The sequence below is a fragment of the Echinops telfairi genome, unplaced genomic scaffold, assembly GCF_000313985.2.
Source record: "Echinops telfairi isolate 266 unplaced genomic scaffold, ASM31398v2 ScPeMD7_70;HRSCAF=299, whole genome shotgun sequence".
In the NCBI taxonomy this organism is placed as follows: Eukaryota; Metazoa; Chordata; class Mammalia; order Afrosoricida; family Tenrecidae; genus Echinops; species Echinops telfairi.
Window position 1 is genome coordinate 41,387,879 of NW_022103968.1, and position 17,642 is coordinate 41,405,520.

A 17,642-nucleotide genomic window follows, 5' to 3' on the forward strand; every position below is an offset into this window, starting at 1 on the left:
ACACTTGAGTTTTACCTATAGCACTGTCCTTTTTAAGTTATTGCAAAGTTCTGCAGTTTTCGTCTATATTTCCCAAGGCCTCCATGACAAAATACAACACAATGGGTGGCTTTATAGAGTAGAAATTTTATTTTCTCAGCATCCAGGAGGTTAGGAGTCTGAATTCAGGGCATCGCCAGGGCAATGCTCTCTGTCAGCCATGGGGGAAGATACTTCCTGGTTCCATTCAGCCACTGACAGCCGGACATTTCTTAGTGCTCCATAGGGAACCATCCCTCAGGGTCTCAGACTCCATTCAGACCCACCCTACATTAGGATGGCTTTCTTTTCTGTTAACAGTGGCAGAGAAAAGCCCTATTTCTCCACAAAAGCTCACAGTCACAGATGGAAAGGTTTGAGCTTCAACATATCTTTTGGGGGGGTCCACAATTTAACTGATAAGAGAGGCTTCCCACCGTCTTCCTCTTGTGGCCTGCAAGGTCCCCATGATCACCTCCTTCCAAATCTGTGCCTGGAGCTCACAGGCCAGGAATGGAATAGCACCTGTCACTTCTGTTCATTTCCCATAGGCCACCTGAGGGAGACCAAGAAGGAGAGGAGACACAGAATCCCACAAATGGCTGGTGGTTTTTGCCACAGGACATATGAAAAGCATCCAGCACATTTCCTTTCCAGCCAAACATTGTTCTTTTTGTCATTATTACTGCTACACCTTGAGCCCACTGGCCTTGTTCTGCGCACACAAGGGTTTGTACTTCCCTTTGCTGGTCTTCAAGGTAGATGGACTTCAGACAAAGGCGGTCCTCCAGCTTTGGAGCACAAGTAGTAGCTACCAAACGTCAGCATTATGTAAATCTGCTGCCCATGACTTCTGTAAAGTATTCTGAAACAAGGCAGTTACTTTGAGCCCAAGATACCCCTGATCTAAGCCATGGTATTTTCCTCGTATGCATGTGAACGTTTGGAAATTGAATGCAGAAAACAGAAAACAAAAATGGATGCATTTGAACGATGGTGAAAAATAATGAAAGTAGCGTCGGCTGCCAGAAGAACAAACAGCTCTGTCTTGGGAGAGGTGCCGCCCGAATGCTCCTTAGAGGCAAGGACGGCGAGACTTCTTCTCATGTACTTTGAACACGGCATCAGGAGAGGCCAGCCCCGGACAAGCACATCATGGCTGGGAAAGTAGAAGGACAGTACAAAGAGGAAGGCCCTGGACAAGATGGATTGGCCCAGTGACAACAACAAGGGTGGGAGCATAGGAACAAGTGGGAGGACAGCGTGGAGGCGGGCACTGTTTCTGTTGTACACCAGGTGGCGAGGCATCAGAACCGACACAGTGGCACTTACCAACCACCACCAGCTCAGCTGGTAACTGCACCTCCAGGCATGATACTCCCAAACCCTATCTTCCCACACACTTCACGCCTAGTTCATGCTGGCTTTCAATGCGTCCTTTGTTACCAAACATGTGTGCTGCTCCGGTCTGCGTTGTATGTCACTTCCATCTCTTTGTGAGTCCGGTGGCTGGCCCTCCGATGGCCCACAGAAAGCCAGGGACTTGCCCCAGACTGGAAGGCAGTTTTTTTGCCCCTGTTGGTGCTTTTCTCAAGGACTCACCTTGAAAATCCAGCATTCCTTTTCATTGGGAATTTGATCCCTGGTCGTATTGGGCGGCTAATCTCAGGGTCAGTGGTTTCCACCCACCAGGTACTCCGTGGGAGAATGATGAGACTATCTTCTCCCATAGAGAGCTACAGTCTCAGATACCCGATGCAGGGTTGCTATGAATTGGAATCCACTCAATGGCAGTGGGCTTGGGACTCTTTCTTTCTTTCTTTGGGTGCCTTCTGCAGCTAGGTCCTTCTGTGGTGCTAACAGCTTGCACTCAACCTGAAGGTTGGCCATTCAAACCTACCCACCAGCACCACAGAAGAAAGGCTTGGCTGATTCTATAAATTTCACAGCCGGGCAGGGGGTGGGGTAGGGTGTAGCACTAGAACTGATGGGGATGACAGCACTCATTTTATTTATTTATTTGTTTATTATTTTAAAAAAATACTTTTATTAGGGGCTCTTACATCTCTTATCACATCCATATATTCCTCTAATGTTTCAAGCACATTTGCACATATGCCGCCATCACCATTTACAAAGCATTCTCTTCCCACCTGAGCCCCTGATATCAGCTCCCCATTTCTTCCCCCTCCTTCCCCCACCTGCCGTCCCTCACGAACCCTTGATAAGTTATAGATTATTATTTCCATATCTTACATTCTCTTATATCAACCCCTCACCCACTTTTCCATTTTCATCCCCCTGGGAGGGGGTTCTAGGTTGATCCTTGTGGTCAATTTCCCCTTTTCCCCCCACCCTCCCCTAATCCTCCCGGTATCTCTACAGTCATTGTTGGCCCTGAGGGGGGTTTATCTATTCTGGATTCCCTGTGTTGCGGGCTCTTATCTGTAGCAGTGTGCATGCTCTGGTCTAATCCAATGTGTAAGGTAGAATTGAGTTCATGATAGTGGGGGGAAGGAAGCATTAAAGGACTAGACGAAAGTTGTGTGTTTCATCGATGCTGTACTGCACCCTGACTAGCTCATCCCTTCCCTGGGACCCCTCTGTGAGGGGATGTTCAATTGTCTACAGATAGGTATTGTGTCTCCACTCCATGCGTCCCACTCCTCCCCATTCACCTTGGGTATGGTTTTGTTCTGGGTCTTAGATGCCTGATACCTGATCCCATCGACACCTCATGATCACACAGGCTGGTGTTCTTCCATGTGGGCTTTGTTACTTCTGAGCTAGATGGCCGCTTGTTTATCTTCAATCCGTTAAAACCCCAGACACTATTTCTATTGATAACTGGGCACCATCAGCTTTCTTCACCACATTTGCTTATGCACCCATTTTTGTCTTCAGCAATCGTGTCAGGAAGCTGAGCATCACAGAATGCCAGATTGTTAGAACAAAGTGTTCTTGTGTTAAGGGAGTACTTGCGTCGAGGCCCAATGTCCATCTGAAACCTTAATTCTTAACATGTAGATATGAGTACATAGTTCTATTCCCTTCTCATTATATAGATATTTACATAGGTACATGCCTATATTTAGACCTCTATAAATGTCCTTTGCCTTCTGGTTCTTCCCTGTATTTCCTTTTACATCCCTCTTGTCCCACCATCATGTTCGGCCTTCATTCGGGTTTAGTGATTCCTCACTGCTACATTGCCCTCGATTGAGCCCCACTAGGCATCCGACCTTCCTTCCATTGATTTTAGTTCACTTGTTTTTCCCTTGTCCCTGGGTTGGTGTCTCCCCTGCCCTTCCTTTCCCCCACTTCCCCTTCTCCCATATCACCCCCACTGTCCCATTCTTTTCATCTCCAAATTATTTATCCCACCTATCTTATCTAGACAGACATGCAGATACACTAATAAGTGCAAAAAACAGGCAAAGCCAAATAAAACAACAAAGGAAGTCAAAACCAACAAAACAATAACAACAGCAGCAGAAAGCAAGAACAAAATAACAATAACAAAAAGAAAGCCACTGACAAAAATGGAAAGGCCTATAAATAGTTCAGGGTCTCTTTGTTGGCCTTTACAAGTGTTTTCCGGTCTTGTCTGATAGGGTGCCACACTCTGTCTCCCAAGTCTATTTTTGGTAATCCCCCGGGGTTTCATCACTCTGCTCCCCCTGCTGCTCTGCTGCATGCCCTCAGTGCCTCGCCCCAGTGTGATGGGGCCAGACTGTGCACTATTCCCACACTGTGTCTCCAGCGCTGTCCCCTGCAGCGTCATGCTTCAGTGAGGGATGTCGTGTCCCGTTGTGGGGTGGGCCCTACAGTCCTCCCCATGCGTTGTCAGCTCTGAGCAGGAACATCGTCCTTGGGGCTCGGTGGGCCAGGATGGCCTCTCCACCCTCTCCATCATTTAGTGTTTCTCCCTAAACCACTCATTTTAAAGGCTATATAACCATGGGGGGAGAGGGAGAAATGTTTTAAAATTAATTGTGGTGATGATTGTATAATTCTTCTCGATAGGATTGAATGATTGAACTATTGAATTGTAAGATATGTGGATTAGGTGCCGATAAAAATGTTAAAGGAAAAAAAAAAAGGAAAAGAAAAGATTACAACCAAGAAACCTTATGGAGCAATTTTGCTCCCTACCACATGGGATTGCCTGTGATGGGATGGAATTGCAGGAGGCATCAATTCTGTGATCTGTTCCATATAAATTATAGCCAAGAAGACCATATGTGGCAGCTCTACTCTGGCACGTGGGATTGCCATGAGTTGGAATTGATTAGACAGTGCCCTGGTGGCTTAGTGAGTTATGTGTTGGACTGCTAACCGCAAGGTCAGCAGTTCGAGCCCACCAGCCAGTCTGAGGGAGAAAAATGAGACTTTCTACTCCTGTAAAGAGCTACAGTCTCGGAAATGCACCAGGGCAGTCCTACCCTGTCCTTCAGGGTCGCTATGAGTGGGAATGGACTGGCTGGCCGTGAGGGAGACAGTGCCCAGCACAATAGGGGCACCAGCAGTTACAGCAATAACCATTTCCCCAAGAGACCTTTGTCACTTGCATGTAGATTTCCACAGCAGTAACCTGGCAGCTGGCTGGTTCAGACAGGCACCAACATGCCAACACTGGTTTATTTGCTTTCCCCAAACTACCAAGGTGACTATCTAAAATCAATTGTCCCCATCTGGCAGGGACCTGAGCCCAGCCTGTGAGTCGCCTCCTTCCAAGTTTAGCTCATTCATCCAAATTGGACCTAACTTACGTCTTAGTAGCAATTTATTCTGCAAAGCTTCCTCTCTGTGATGTGTAGTTGATGCGAGGGGGAAAGAATTACGTATGTTCCACAACAGGGAAGGCTGGCAGGTGAGTCTGAGGAAAACGTATGTGCATGTTCAGGGTGCATCACACAGAGCTCCAGGCAAGACCTTCCACCCAGGGGGCGGGTCACCCATCAGCAAGCAGGTTTAGCAGGGATGCATCCTGCCCAGGACTCCCCTGTGTGCCCCAGCACTCAAGTAGTTAAGCTGGCAAGCTTTGGCTTCCTTGGTTAGAGCAGCCAGCCGCCAAGAGTTAACCTGCAGCACTGCTCCGAGGAGCAGGGCAGAGCACCCAAACGCTTCCTGGCGCTCTAGCTCGCAGGGGATGACATGCGGTTTTGAACAAGCAGCTGCCGCAGCAGGTCTGGGTACGTAGCATCGCGTTGATCGATAGTGTTTTATTTTCTCCTGAGAGAACAAAGCGACAGCTATTCATGTTTGCAAACAAGATCCCCTGGACATTGGGAAGGAGAAGCTATTTATTCACCTGCTGTTTATCATGACAATAGGTAATAGGGATGGAGGGGGACGAGGGAGCAGATTTTTGGTGCTCATGTATGCCGCTGTTTGCAATGGCGGGGACTTTTGTTTTGAATTGGATCCGAATACCAATGCCGTGTGGCCAGGTCATTTGAATGTCGTGCTGACACGCTAGTCTGTGTCTTGTCTCCTCTCCAGGCAGAGGCATGGGTTGGCTTGAAAAGTGATTTGCTAAATTGGTGAAGCGGGGAGGGTGAAGCAGGAGCCCACCCGCCCACCCTCAATTTAGTCCACGCTCCCACCCTCAATTTGGAAGGCAAGATTCAAATCCTTAGACTTGGGAAGCAAACTTCTCCAACGGTGCCGGGTTCTGGAGCGAGGGAAGCCTCGTCTTGGTGGTGGGCTTTTTTCTCTCGGTGCAACTTGACGAGTTCAGTGGCAGACAGATGCAGCCTGACCGGAAACAACCTTTAGCATCCTGGATCTTTCATAACTCCACTGAATCTGGACATCCAGTCCTGCCCCTCAGTAACGAAGGCACTGGGAAGATTGGATCACCCTCCTCATATGATAGGTTTTAAAATAGCACAGATCAAGCTGAGATAGAATTTCCCCCAGGGACTTGGATTTGATGGAATTTCAAAGGACGCAGGGACTTAAGTCAAGTCTGCCTGGCTCTCATTCCATCTCCACTCCCACACTGCAGTGCCACTGACCAACTGATGACAAGGCATTGATGGCTTTTCAATTAGGGCCTCCTGCGGATTTAATCTACTGGGTGTAGTTTGTTAGGCTGATGAGCCCTGGTGGCGTAGTGGGTTTTGTGTTGGGCTGCTCACCACAAGATTGGTAGTTCAAACCTACCAGCCGCTCCACTAGAAAGAGACGAGACTGTCTGCTCCCATACAGGGTTACAGCCTCAGAGGGCCCTCAGGGACCGCTCCGCCCATCTTGTAGGATTGCTCTGAGTCCGAATTGATTGGCTAGCAGTCAGAGTTTAGCAAGGTGCAGCTTCCTGGTAAAGCAGCCCAATGCGTCTTGCATTGTAATCAACTAGGAAGTCACTCATCAGTGCTCACGATTTCTCTGGCACGAACCGTCTGAATTTTCAACCAACTGAACGTTCCGTTGGTCAACAATCTCTATTTGAAAATGCAAACACTACCTTAAAACCTGGGCAGGCGATCAAGCATTTATACCTTCATATAAACTAATATTGCTACCTCTTTAAGAGCATTCTCCCCAAAGTAATGGACTTTTGCCAGGGAGAAGAAAAGGTTGTGAAAACCAGGAATTTGGAGCCTGAGCTCGCTCTGAAGGTTGGGAGTTGGTGAGCAAAAGAAACTTTTGATGGAGTGTGCCTCAGTCGTGACCAGGGAGGCAGTTGGAGGATACTGAGTCCTGGGGTCCTGGGCAGGATGGTGAGGTTGCCCAGGGCCATGGAGGGCGGGGGCTTCAAGATCCTCAACTCCCATTTGAAATCTTAAAAAAACAGAAAGAAAGACATGTTAGCCCAAGAACTCAGGGTTCAGTAAACCTTCTTGGACATGGAGGCAGGGGTGCCCGGTCTCCTCTAGCCTGCCTATTGCCACGAGGCAGAGGTCATGCGCCACACTCCATCCTTCTTTTTTCTACTCCGACCCCCACCGTTCTCCCCACACCATTCTGCAATCTATGCTGGGCTCAACCACTCAGTGCATGGACAACAGAACTCACAGACAACACTCACGGTTAAGGGAGCCTATTCGGGAAGTTACTAGGTTGTCACAAGTCAGGATTGGCATACAGCCAGGAGACTGTCATTGCTCTTCACAGCCAACAATCAGTTCTCTCTCTCTGGATCTCAGCCTCTCAGCTACGTGGTAGCCAAGTCTCTCTTGTAGTCCTTAGTCTTTCAGCTATGTGGCCCCTTGGCTTTTGCCTCTAGGGACCAGGAAACCAGCCTGTCTGTTACTCTGCCCCACCGTTCCATGGTGTCAGGCCAGATGAGAACACACGGCTCCTCTGAGTCCCGTGCCCCAGTCTGTGGTGCATCCGCTCTTGGTGGCCTTCGCCAGGTCACACAGAAGTCTTGAACACATGCTTCCAAGGTCCTCGGGGTTTCTCCTTCCTCTACTGCTGCTTCAGAGATGGCTCACCCTTACAGCCATGGTAAACTTAGAAACCTCACTGCCTTCAGTCAATCCTGCCTCCTGGTGACCCTGTAGGACAGGGTAGCACTGTCCCTATGGGTTTCCGAGAAAGCAACTCTTTACTCAAGCAGAAAGCCTCATATCTCCCCTTTTGAACAACTGGTGGTTTAGAACTTCCAACCTCAGTTACCAGCCTAACTTGTAACCACTAAGCTCCATAACCAGGGTGATGAAAATGAAAGTTGACCAGTCCACTCTATTAGCGTGACACATGGCCTATTTGCATAGCTCTACCCAATCATTTGGTGGGAGTTATAGAGACTTGGATAAAAGAGCCCTATTAAGTTTCACTCCACCGCAGTTAGCCCAAGAACTCACCCATCTGGAATCTTGCTAGGGGCTTGATCCAAGGAACAGTAAAGGAAGGAATCTAGAATGCCTTCCTCTGGCAGTAATAACAAAGCAAGGACGTGGCTGCATCTCATTTTGTCCAGGTGTAAGTGGAGAGTAAAGGCTCCATGCCTTCGCTGACCATGTTAAACTGGAAATTTTCAAGCTAGGAGGTTATCATGGGGATAAGGTTTATGAGAGAGCTTCCAGAAGTGTATGTAAATATGGAATAGAAAGACAAAGGCATTTCCCACAGAATCTTGGAAGGCTCCTTATATGTATGGATGCCATTGAAGATAACAACACAGTGAAGTCAGACATTCTGTTACACCAAATCTGATGTGGTTGGCTGGCTGGATTATCAAGTTGGTTTGGGTAATTGAAGTCTGCCCTTAAGACTTTCCTTAAATTTAATAAGCTGATCTTGCAGCTCAAGGTTTGGGCCCCAATATACTTAAAACATATATATATTGGGCCCCAATATACTTAAAACATATATATATATATATATATATATATATATATATATATACATATATATATATATATTATACTGAAGGTTAGATAATGTATTTTCTCCAATATATTAAAGATAATAAAATCAGATATAATTTTTTAAAGTGTACAATGGAGTAGATACAATTTTAAACATTCTTGCAGGGGGGTTTCATGAGCAAAAACTTGTTCAGAACATTGGTATATGCTGCCCCTAAGGTTAAATGGGCCTTATCACACCAGAGTGGTCTGCCTGCCGACTGTCTGCATGGGCAATGCCTGTCTTGGCCCTATGTGCCCTGTGCTTCCCCTCCACCATTCCAGGCACTTGTTCCCATTGGTCAGCCTCCACACCACTTCCTTCTTCTTTTAAAAAAAATCATTTTATTGGGAGCTCGTACAACTCTTATCACCATCCATACATTTATCCATTGTGTCAAGCACATTTGTATATTTGTTGCCATCATCATTCTCAGAACGTTTTCTTTCTACTTGAGCTCCTCATTTTCCCCCTCCCTCTCCCACCCTCCAGCCCTCACGAACCCTCGATAATTTAAAAATTATTATTTTTTCATGTCTTACACTGTCCGATGTCTCCCTTCACTCACTTTTCTGTTGTCATCCCCCAGGGAGGGGTTATATGTAGATCATTGTGATCGGTTCCCTCTTTCTCCTCCACCTGCCCCTTCCCCTCCTGCTCTCTACTCTCATTATTGGTCCTGAGGGGTTTATCTGTCCTGGATTCCCTATGTTTCCAGCTCTGATCTGTACGAGCATACATCTTCTGGTCCAGCCAGATTTGTAAGGTAGAATTGGGATCATGATAGTGGTGGGGAGGAAGCATTAAAGATCTAGAGGAAAGTTGTGTTTCATTGGTGCTATACTGCACTGGCTCGTCTCCTCCCTGAGACCCTTCTGGAAGGGGTGTCAGTTGCCTACAGATGTGCTTTGGGTCTAGGGAACAACAAGGGCTCTGCACCGCTTTCTGTGAGGACCAGCTGTTTAATTTCTTTGATATCCTTAGTAGTTGTCTAGTGATTTTTAAGGCAAGGGATGTCATGAAAGATCAACAAGAGTTTTCTAAGGCCAGAGTTAGAGGAGAGTTTATTCACTAATTCATTCATCCAGCATATGTTGAGCATCTACTATGTGTCAGAGTAGCATCATTGCTGCAGTTGGATCCAAAGATGTGAATTCAAGTCCTCAGCCCTGTGACTTATTTGCGCTTTGAACTGTCTTTTCTTCCTCCAAGGGTGATGAGGGTTTATTATTTGAGAACCATGGAGTGGGTAACAGCTGCTCTGACTTCTCTTTTTCTTTCTCAACCAGGGGGCTGAGCCCCAATTGAGCTCCAAATTCCCAGATGGCTGTTGTACCCTTCATGGTTTGAGCCTCCTCAACTTCATCTAGTTACTCCTCTCTGGATTTGTGAGTTTTCAACACGGTGTGCAAATCAGAGCCCATCTGTGTAAAGGCAGTTAGTGGTCTGAGATCAGAGAAGATTGTTACACATCCTCACTCAGTTTCCCGTGGGAACACCAACCTGAACGAGGCAGTGCTTTGCATGTATTGTCCATGGCGAGCAGGCTCCATCTCAATCGCTTTTCAGGAGAATTGGAGCCAAAGCACCAGCCCTTCCCCTTGGTGGCTTTCTGCTCTCCCTGTTTCTACTCCACAGCCAAGGTATCTGTCTTTGAGGGTTACAATCCAAAATGACTTGAGATCACCAGATAAAAGTCCAGTGGCAAGCTTTGGGAACAGTCAAAACTATAAATTAAACCACTGCCCTCCTTTGCTGGAACAGGAACAGCATGTGAGCTCTGGGGTTTGTCTGTACAGCCACTCAGAAACTTAACAGAGACGCATATCCGAGAGGTGAGCAGGGTTGTCTTTAAGGTGGTCAGTGGCATGGTGTCCCCCTCCTTGAGGTGGCACTCGGACTGTGCCTTCAGGAACGAATGCTGATTGTTGGGGAAGACAATGGAGAAATGGGCACCGGGATCACAGGCAAATTCATAGACACGTCGCTTGCCTGCCACCTGTTTGATGCCCTTTTGGTAGTAATAGGGTGGAGCTGCCGAGTTTGAATGGTAGTTCAGAGCTGGCCAGGTCTTCTGAATGCCCCACCTTGGAGTAACCTTGGCAGGTGCTATCTGCCTGAACTCGTCTCCACTTGTCCGAGCAGTGACGTGGGCATTGGCTGGGTCGTCAGGAACTGCCGCAGTTGCTGAGAACCTTGCCTGTGATGAGCGGGCCACTCTCCACACACAGTTGGCTCTTACTCACAGGGGCACTGTGTACAGCAGCACGGAACACCCATGCCATCCTCTCAGTGGTCTCAGGTTTGAGGCCATTGCAGCCGCTGCAGACATCCCCTGCCGAGGGCCATCCTCTTTTCCACGGCTCCTCCACTTTCCTAAGCACGATGTCCTTTCCCAGGGACTGATCTCTCCTGATAACATGCCTTTAAGGACCACCTGGCTGCACTTATTGTCCAAGACAAATTTGGTTGTTCTTTCGGCAGTCCACAGTACTTTCCGTCCTCCCCTCCAACACCATAGTGCACATGCCTCCATTTTATTCCCTTCTGCCTTACCCATTGTCCATCTTTCACACGTGTCTGAGGCAAATGAAATTACCTTGGTTTGGGTCAAGGAACATCCTTGACCCAAAGGATCAAGTCGTCAAAGTAACATCCTTGCTTCTCAACACTTTAAAGAACTCTTGTGTAGCAGATTGACCTAATGCAATGTGTCCTTTGATGTCTGACTGCTGCTTCCACGGGCATTGATTGTGGATCTAAGCAGGATGAAATCCCTCACACCTTCGATCTTTTCTCCGTTTATTATGATATTATCTATTAGTCCCATTGTGAGGACCTTTGTTTTCTTTACATTGAGCTGCAAGCCGCACTGAAGATGCAATCCTTGATCTTCATCAGCAAGTGGTTCAAGTCCTCCTCACTTTCAGCAAGCAGGGTTGTGCTATCTGCAGATTGAAGGTTGTCTATAAGCCTTCCTCCTATCCTGATGCCAAATTCTTCTTCATGTGATCCAGTTTTTCTGATGAGCTGCTCAATATACAGATTGAAAAAGTATGGTGAGACAATGGATGTATGTATGGAATGTGATAAGAGTTGTACGCGCCCCCAGTAAAATGGTTTTTAAAATTTACAGTCTCAGAACCCACAGGGGCAATTCTACCCTGTCCTAAAGGGTTGTTACGAGTCAGCATCGAGTCAATGGCAGTGAGAGAGAGAGAGTGAATAATTTCACTATGTCCAAGACCTGGTGAAGCCCAGGTGAAATCAATTCACTACAAATTAGAAAATAGACACAATTAAGGTACCCCCCCCCAAAAAAAAAAAAACAAGCAAGAAAAAGTATGGTGAGAGAATATAACCGGACGCCTACCCTTTCTGAATTTAAAACAAGCAGTATTCTGTTGTTCTATTTGAACAACTGCCTCTTGATTCATGCACAGGTCCACATATCCACAATGTAGTGTGCTGGGATTTCCATTGATCTCCAGGCTAGCCATAGTTTGTTGTAATCCGCCCAGTTGAATGCCTTTGCATCATCAGTGAAACACAAGTAAACATCTTTCTGGTACTCTGCTTTCGGCCAAGGTCCATCTGACATCAACAATGATATATATCCCTTGTTCCATGCTTCGTCTGAGTCCAGCCTGAGCTGCTGGCAGCTCCTTGTTGATGTACTGCTAGAACTGTTGTTGGATGATCTCCAGAAAAGTTTTACTAGCGTATGATATCAATGACATTGTTCTCTTGAATTAATTCTGTCAGGTCACTTTTCTTTGGAATGTGTACAAATATGGATCTCTTCCAGTCAGTGGATCAATTAGCTGCCTTTCCAATTTCTTAGCCTAGACAGATGAGTGCTTCTAATGCTTCATCAGCTTGCTGAAGCATTTCTATCGGTATTCCATCAATTCCTGGATCCTTGTTTTTGTCTAATGTTTTCATTGCAGCTTGGACTCCTTCCTTCAGTACCATTGATTTTTGCACATATAGGTACTACCTCTTGAAATGGCTGAATGTCAACTAGTTCTATTTGGTAAGACGACTCTATGTATTCTTTCCATCTTCTTTTTGATGCTTCCTGCAGTTTCCAATATTCTGCACATCGAATCTTTCAGTATTGCAACTTGAGGCTTGGATTTTTATTTCATGAGCCCTTTTGGTTTAAGAGATGATGAGCATTTTCCGTTTGGTTTCTAACTCTAGGTCTTTGCATGTTTCATTATACTTTATCTTCTTCAGCTGCCCTTAGAACTTAAAAAAAAATATTTTAGCATGAAGTTTTTAGCAAACTGTCATAAAGGGCATCATAGTTTATTTAACAAAACCAAACCGTACCATGCTGGTCTCCATCATGCGATCTGCATACACATGATGATGGCTTTTCTCTTAGCATTAACATCGCAGTAATTTATATACACCGAAATGTTTCAATAGGACCCAGAACATTAGAGAAAGGAAGATCATAGATGCAAACAGGAGCCAGGCATCCTGGTATTCCACCCCACAGAATTCAGTGAAACCCTTACGAATCAGTGGCATTCGATGCCACGTGGTTATGAAGAACAAAGTTTGCTAGGCAGCGGGAACTTGCACTCCCTTGTACTTCAGTCTTCGGTTTTGATCACTTAGGCTATGTCCACCCGGCTACCACTCATTCACACAGACCTCAGATCCCTCCGTGCTGCCACTCCACAGGCTTAGTGATGCTACTTGAAAGAAGAAACAACTTTGAAATCTTCTGTTTAGTTCTTTGACTTCATCATTTCTTCCATGTCCTTCGCTTCTCCACAAGTAAGAACAAGTTTTAGATCCATTTTGATCATCTTTTTCTTTCATGTTTTTTCTTTGTTTAAAAATTTTTTTTATCACCCCTGACTTTATTTCAGTACTCAATATAATCACAACATCTGGCATGGGATAGGCGCCTATGAAGACCATATTGACTTCATGACTAATTTACTGCCTGGACATGTCACAAAAGACATCAGTTATCATGCAGCATTGTTAATGAGCAAGAACTCCTACTCACTAAAGATCCCAATGACAGCAATGATCTATAAGGAACCAGATTTTAGGATGTCTTCATATAAGTCTGCTCCGACACACACATAATGGCAACGTAAGCAGATTGAAGATACTAGATGATCTCTGGGAACTCTTTGCTGGGAATGAAAGAAATTTTTCCTCACTGTGTTGTTGGGAGATTTGATCTTTTTGTCTTGGGATCACCTGATTCTGTATTTTCTGAAGCAGAATATTTTGCTGGAGTGGCAAGGTGACCTTAGCAAAGTCTGGCTTGATACAGGTTGGATGGGTTGGTGTGCTGGCTGCTGCTGGTGCTACTGATGCTGAGTGGACTGTAGGAGAGCAGTCTTGTTCGTGGCGTGCAATCAGGGCTGACCTCCTCTGGTCCTTCTCGGTGAGCCCATCCCCCCCACCGTTATTGCCACCATTCAGTAGGTGCTGCTGGTGGTGTTATATTACTTGCCTGCATTTTTAATGACTTTTTTCTTTCTTTATGTATAATGTTGTTAATGTCACCTCACAGTTCATTGGGTCTTCCGTCATTAGTGTTTAATGCATCAAAGCTGTTCTTGAAATTCAGGTGGGATAGAGCGAAGGCTATAGCTTGAGTCTCATGGACTTATTTTAATTTTCTTTAACTTCAATCTAAACGTACATATGTGCAATCGATTGGCTGTTCCACAGTCACCTCCCCACCTGGTTTTAGCTGCTGGTATTGAGCTTCTCCATCACCTCTTCCCACAGATGGAGGCACTTTGCTTTCTGTGTCTCCCATCTGGAGAAGTCCATGTTGTGGTCGCCTTCTGTGTTGTTGAAGAAAGGTCTTTTCCCTGAAGAAGTTGTTGATCTTGAAAGATTCTACCATGCAATGTCCAGCTTCATTTCTATGACCAAGACTATTTCTAAATACTGGGCCTTTCTCTTTGTTTCCAATGTTTGCATTCCAATCGCCAATATTTATCAATGCATCTGGATTGCAAATTCCATTCATTTCTGAAAGAAGATGTTGGTAGAATTCAATTTTTTCATCACCAGCTTTAGTAGTTGATGCATAAATTTGAATAATAGCTGTATTGATTAGATTTCCTTGAATGTGTGTATATATATGATCCTATCAGAGGCAGCATTGATAGATCTTGTCCCTTTTGATGATTATTACAACACCATTCTTATTGATTACATTCTTCTCGATATAGCAAACTATATTATTTTCTCATTCAACATGGCCAATACCAGTCCACTTCAGCTCACTAACACCTAGAATATCAATATTTATGTGTTCCATTTCATTTTTGATGACTTCCAAGTTTTCGGATTCATGCTTCACACATTCTAAATTCCAATTATAAATCAATGTTTGCAGCTGACTTGTGCCCCATCAGCAAAGGCAGGTCCCTAAGGCTTTACTCCAGCAGGCTTTATTCCGTCCTTGTCAGTATGGTTGCCTGTCCTTTGAGAAGGCAGATCTTCCTCAGTCATATTTTGAGTGCTTGCCAACCTTAGAGCCTCTTCTTCTGGCACTACCTCTGAAAATGTTTTGCTTCTATTCATGAGGTTTTCAGTAACTGATGCTTTCCATAGGGCTTTCAGTGGCTCATGACTATGAGTGGACAGCCTATTCCTTTTATTTATTCTGTTAGTAGTCTAGAAGCTCTGCTGAAACCACTGTACTTTGGGTGACCCTGCTGGAATTTGCAATACGAATGCCATAGCCTTCAGCATCAAAGCAGTACATAAACCACCGCAATATGACAACCTGACAAACACTGTCCTATAGGATTCTATGAGTTGGAATCGACTTCATAGCATTGAATTTGAGTGAGAAGGAGCTATGGCTACAAGGGCCATATTACGTGACCATAGCTCAGGGTGAATGGCACAATAGTTGTAAGGCACGTTTCTCTATCGTTAGCACTGAGATCCCGCTCCTGGCTGCAGAACAGGAGCTCAGAGGAGGAGCTGTGTAATTCCATTTGATTTTAACCGGAGGTAAGGCAGCAGCACCAAGTTATCAGACTGGAAACTCAGGACAAATTGTTCATCATCAGGAACGTGTGCTTCAGCTGACCAAGCCTCTTGAAGTTGACTGAGATCTTGAAACACCTTCAGAATCATGGACCATATTTGTTTCCAAAAATTTCCTTTCCAGTCAGTTGGACCTTCTTTTGATTGAGATTTCCTTGGGACGATAAAAGGGATTTGCTGATCATAAAGCCCAACCATGGTGCTTCCAAATTATTTAATATTACTTTGAAAGGTTTCAGTATGGCATAGTTTCTGCAGGGGGGTGCGGGGGAGGGGGAGGGGGTGCCCTCCTGATGCCAAGACTCTCCTTTTCTTTGCTAGGGACCCTGGAGCCTCATGATGGGTACAGTGGGCCTTGGAGCCTAGGTGAAAGGCTGGGCCAATTGACTCCGGTGACACTGAATTGTTCTGTGTCCTAACAGCTGGACTCTCTGGGCTTTCTTAACCCTCAGTTGTGTCGTTGATAAAGTTAGGATTCTATGCACCAACCTATAGACTGGCGCTGAAGATGCAGAGAGGAATCGAATGTGACCCCAACACTGATGTTCTAGAAGAGAGAGAAAGACAGTCACAAAATACTCAGGGCCAGGATAGGAGGAGAAAGTTGGTGCGAAGACATTGTTCAGCCATTAGCTCTGTTTGTGGGAGGTCACCGTTTTAAGAATTAACATCTTCTGAGCCCTCTGCAGTTTACACAGCTGCCCCTGTACCAGTTTGCTTGTTTGTTTTTCCCTCTATGTTGGCTAGACGAGATTCTATTAAGCAGACCCTTGGTAAGAACTGGAGAGATGCCCCACCCTCATACGTCTCCAAAAGGAAGCAGCCGTGCCGTAAAGTGTTATGAAAATCTAGCCTCCTTGGCTACGTCGGGGAGACGAGGAGCTGCCACTTTTCAATTCTCGCATACTGGCACTCTCCGTCCACCTTTCTGTGGCGAGCCCTCGCCATTCTCTTCTCTTCCTCCTTGGAGAACAAGATGCTTACCTTTTCTACTGGCAGAAAGGGCAGCTCACAGTAGGCAGCAAAAACGGAGACAATCTCGGCTTTTAGTGCAAACACATAGCCGACAGGGAAGGAAGGAGCCCACAGATTCTGGACGAGTTCTTGGGGCAACTGCTCTCAGAGCAGTTCTATTTACATCAAGATGTAATGGGTAACCTTGAAAAAGGTGATAATAGAAAACTTGAGACACGAGTTCTATCCCTAGGAGCCAACCGTAGGAGACTAAAATAGAAGGACAAGAACGACCTCATATTTGAGTGCTAGAGAATGACCCTAGAAAGAAGAGAACCCTGGCACCCAGGCTTTCTGCAGCACGGGTTGCTTTTCGCTGTGACTCTAATTTGGTGGCATAGTGGGTTTCTTGTGGGATGGCTTGTTCAGCAGTTCCAGATCACCAGCTGCTCCACAGGAGACAGGCAGGCTTCCCGTGCCTATAAAGAGTCTTGGGAGCCCATCACTGGCAGTTGGACCCTCTGCACTAGGGCCACTCTAAGTCAGAATACACTTGAAGGCAGTGCGTTTAGAGTTTCAATAGCCTTCTCCTTTGGGCCTTTTCCTGCCTTTCTTCAGAGAGGTTGGGCTCCAATAGCAATTGTTCCCATTGGTACACAAAGGATTCTCTTCACACTTCACTGAGAAGAGTTTTAACAACTAGAAGAGAAGGCTGAAACGCGGGGGTTCATGACCATTCAATGATGGTAGCCGTTGAAACCACAAGAGGGCAGTGCAGAGACTGGAACTGTTGATGGTCCAGGAGAAGCTTCCTGTTTGCCCAGTAGAGTAAAGAGAGCTTCCTGGAACTCGGCCAGGAAATGAGATCCCTGAGAACTTCAGAGAATATTCTGGAGCTGTTTTTAATATTGTTTGTATTTTTACTCATATATCCTGGTTGCTTTTCCAGACTGACCTGACCTGAGAGGGGTAGCTGATGTAAAGAAAAGTTTCACAACCATTTATAATATTCATAGTGAATATTTAGTTATAATATACAATTATAATATTTATAATAGTTCTATACTTAGAAAAAAGCAATCCATACCAGCAGGATGCGGCTTTGACATCCACTTGGAAACTGTAGTTGACATTGTGTTTCTAGCTCCCAAGGCAACATCTGAGACTATACTCAGGAATGCCTCCTAAGTCACCAGAGAGGTGGTTTCAGAGTGCTGTGTTTGGACCTAGGTTGCTTCATCACAGTCATTTAT

At 45.7% G+C, this 17,642-nt stretch overlaps 1 protein-coding gene across 1 annotated transcript in view; it reads left to right on the forward strand.

Annotated features, from left to right (window-relative positions):
• The first annotated feature begins 5,131 nt into the window (after positions 1–5,131).
• ASAH2 (N-acylsphingosine amidohydrolase 2) overlaps positions 5,132–17,642 on the forward strand; it is a 115,893-nt gene continuing 103,382 nt past the window's right edge. Inside the window, exon 1 of the mRNA XM_004701366.2 lies at positions 5,132–5,213. The gene's annotated coding sequence lies outside the window, so the exon portion shown is untranslated. The remainder of the gene's footprint in view (positions 5,214–17,642) is intronic.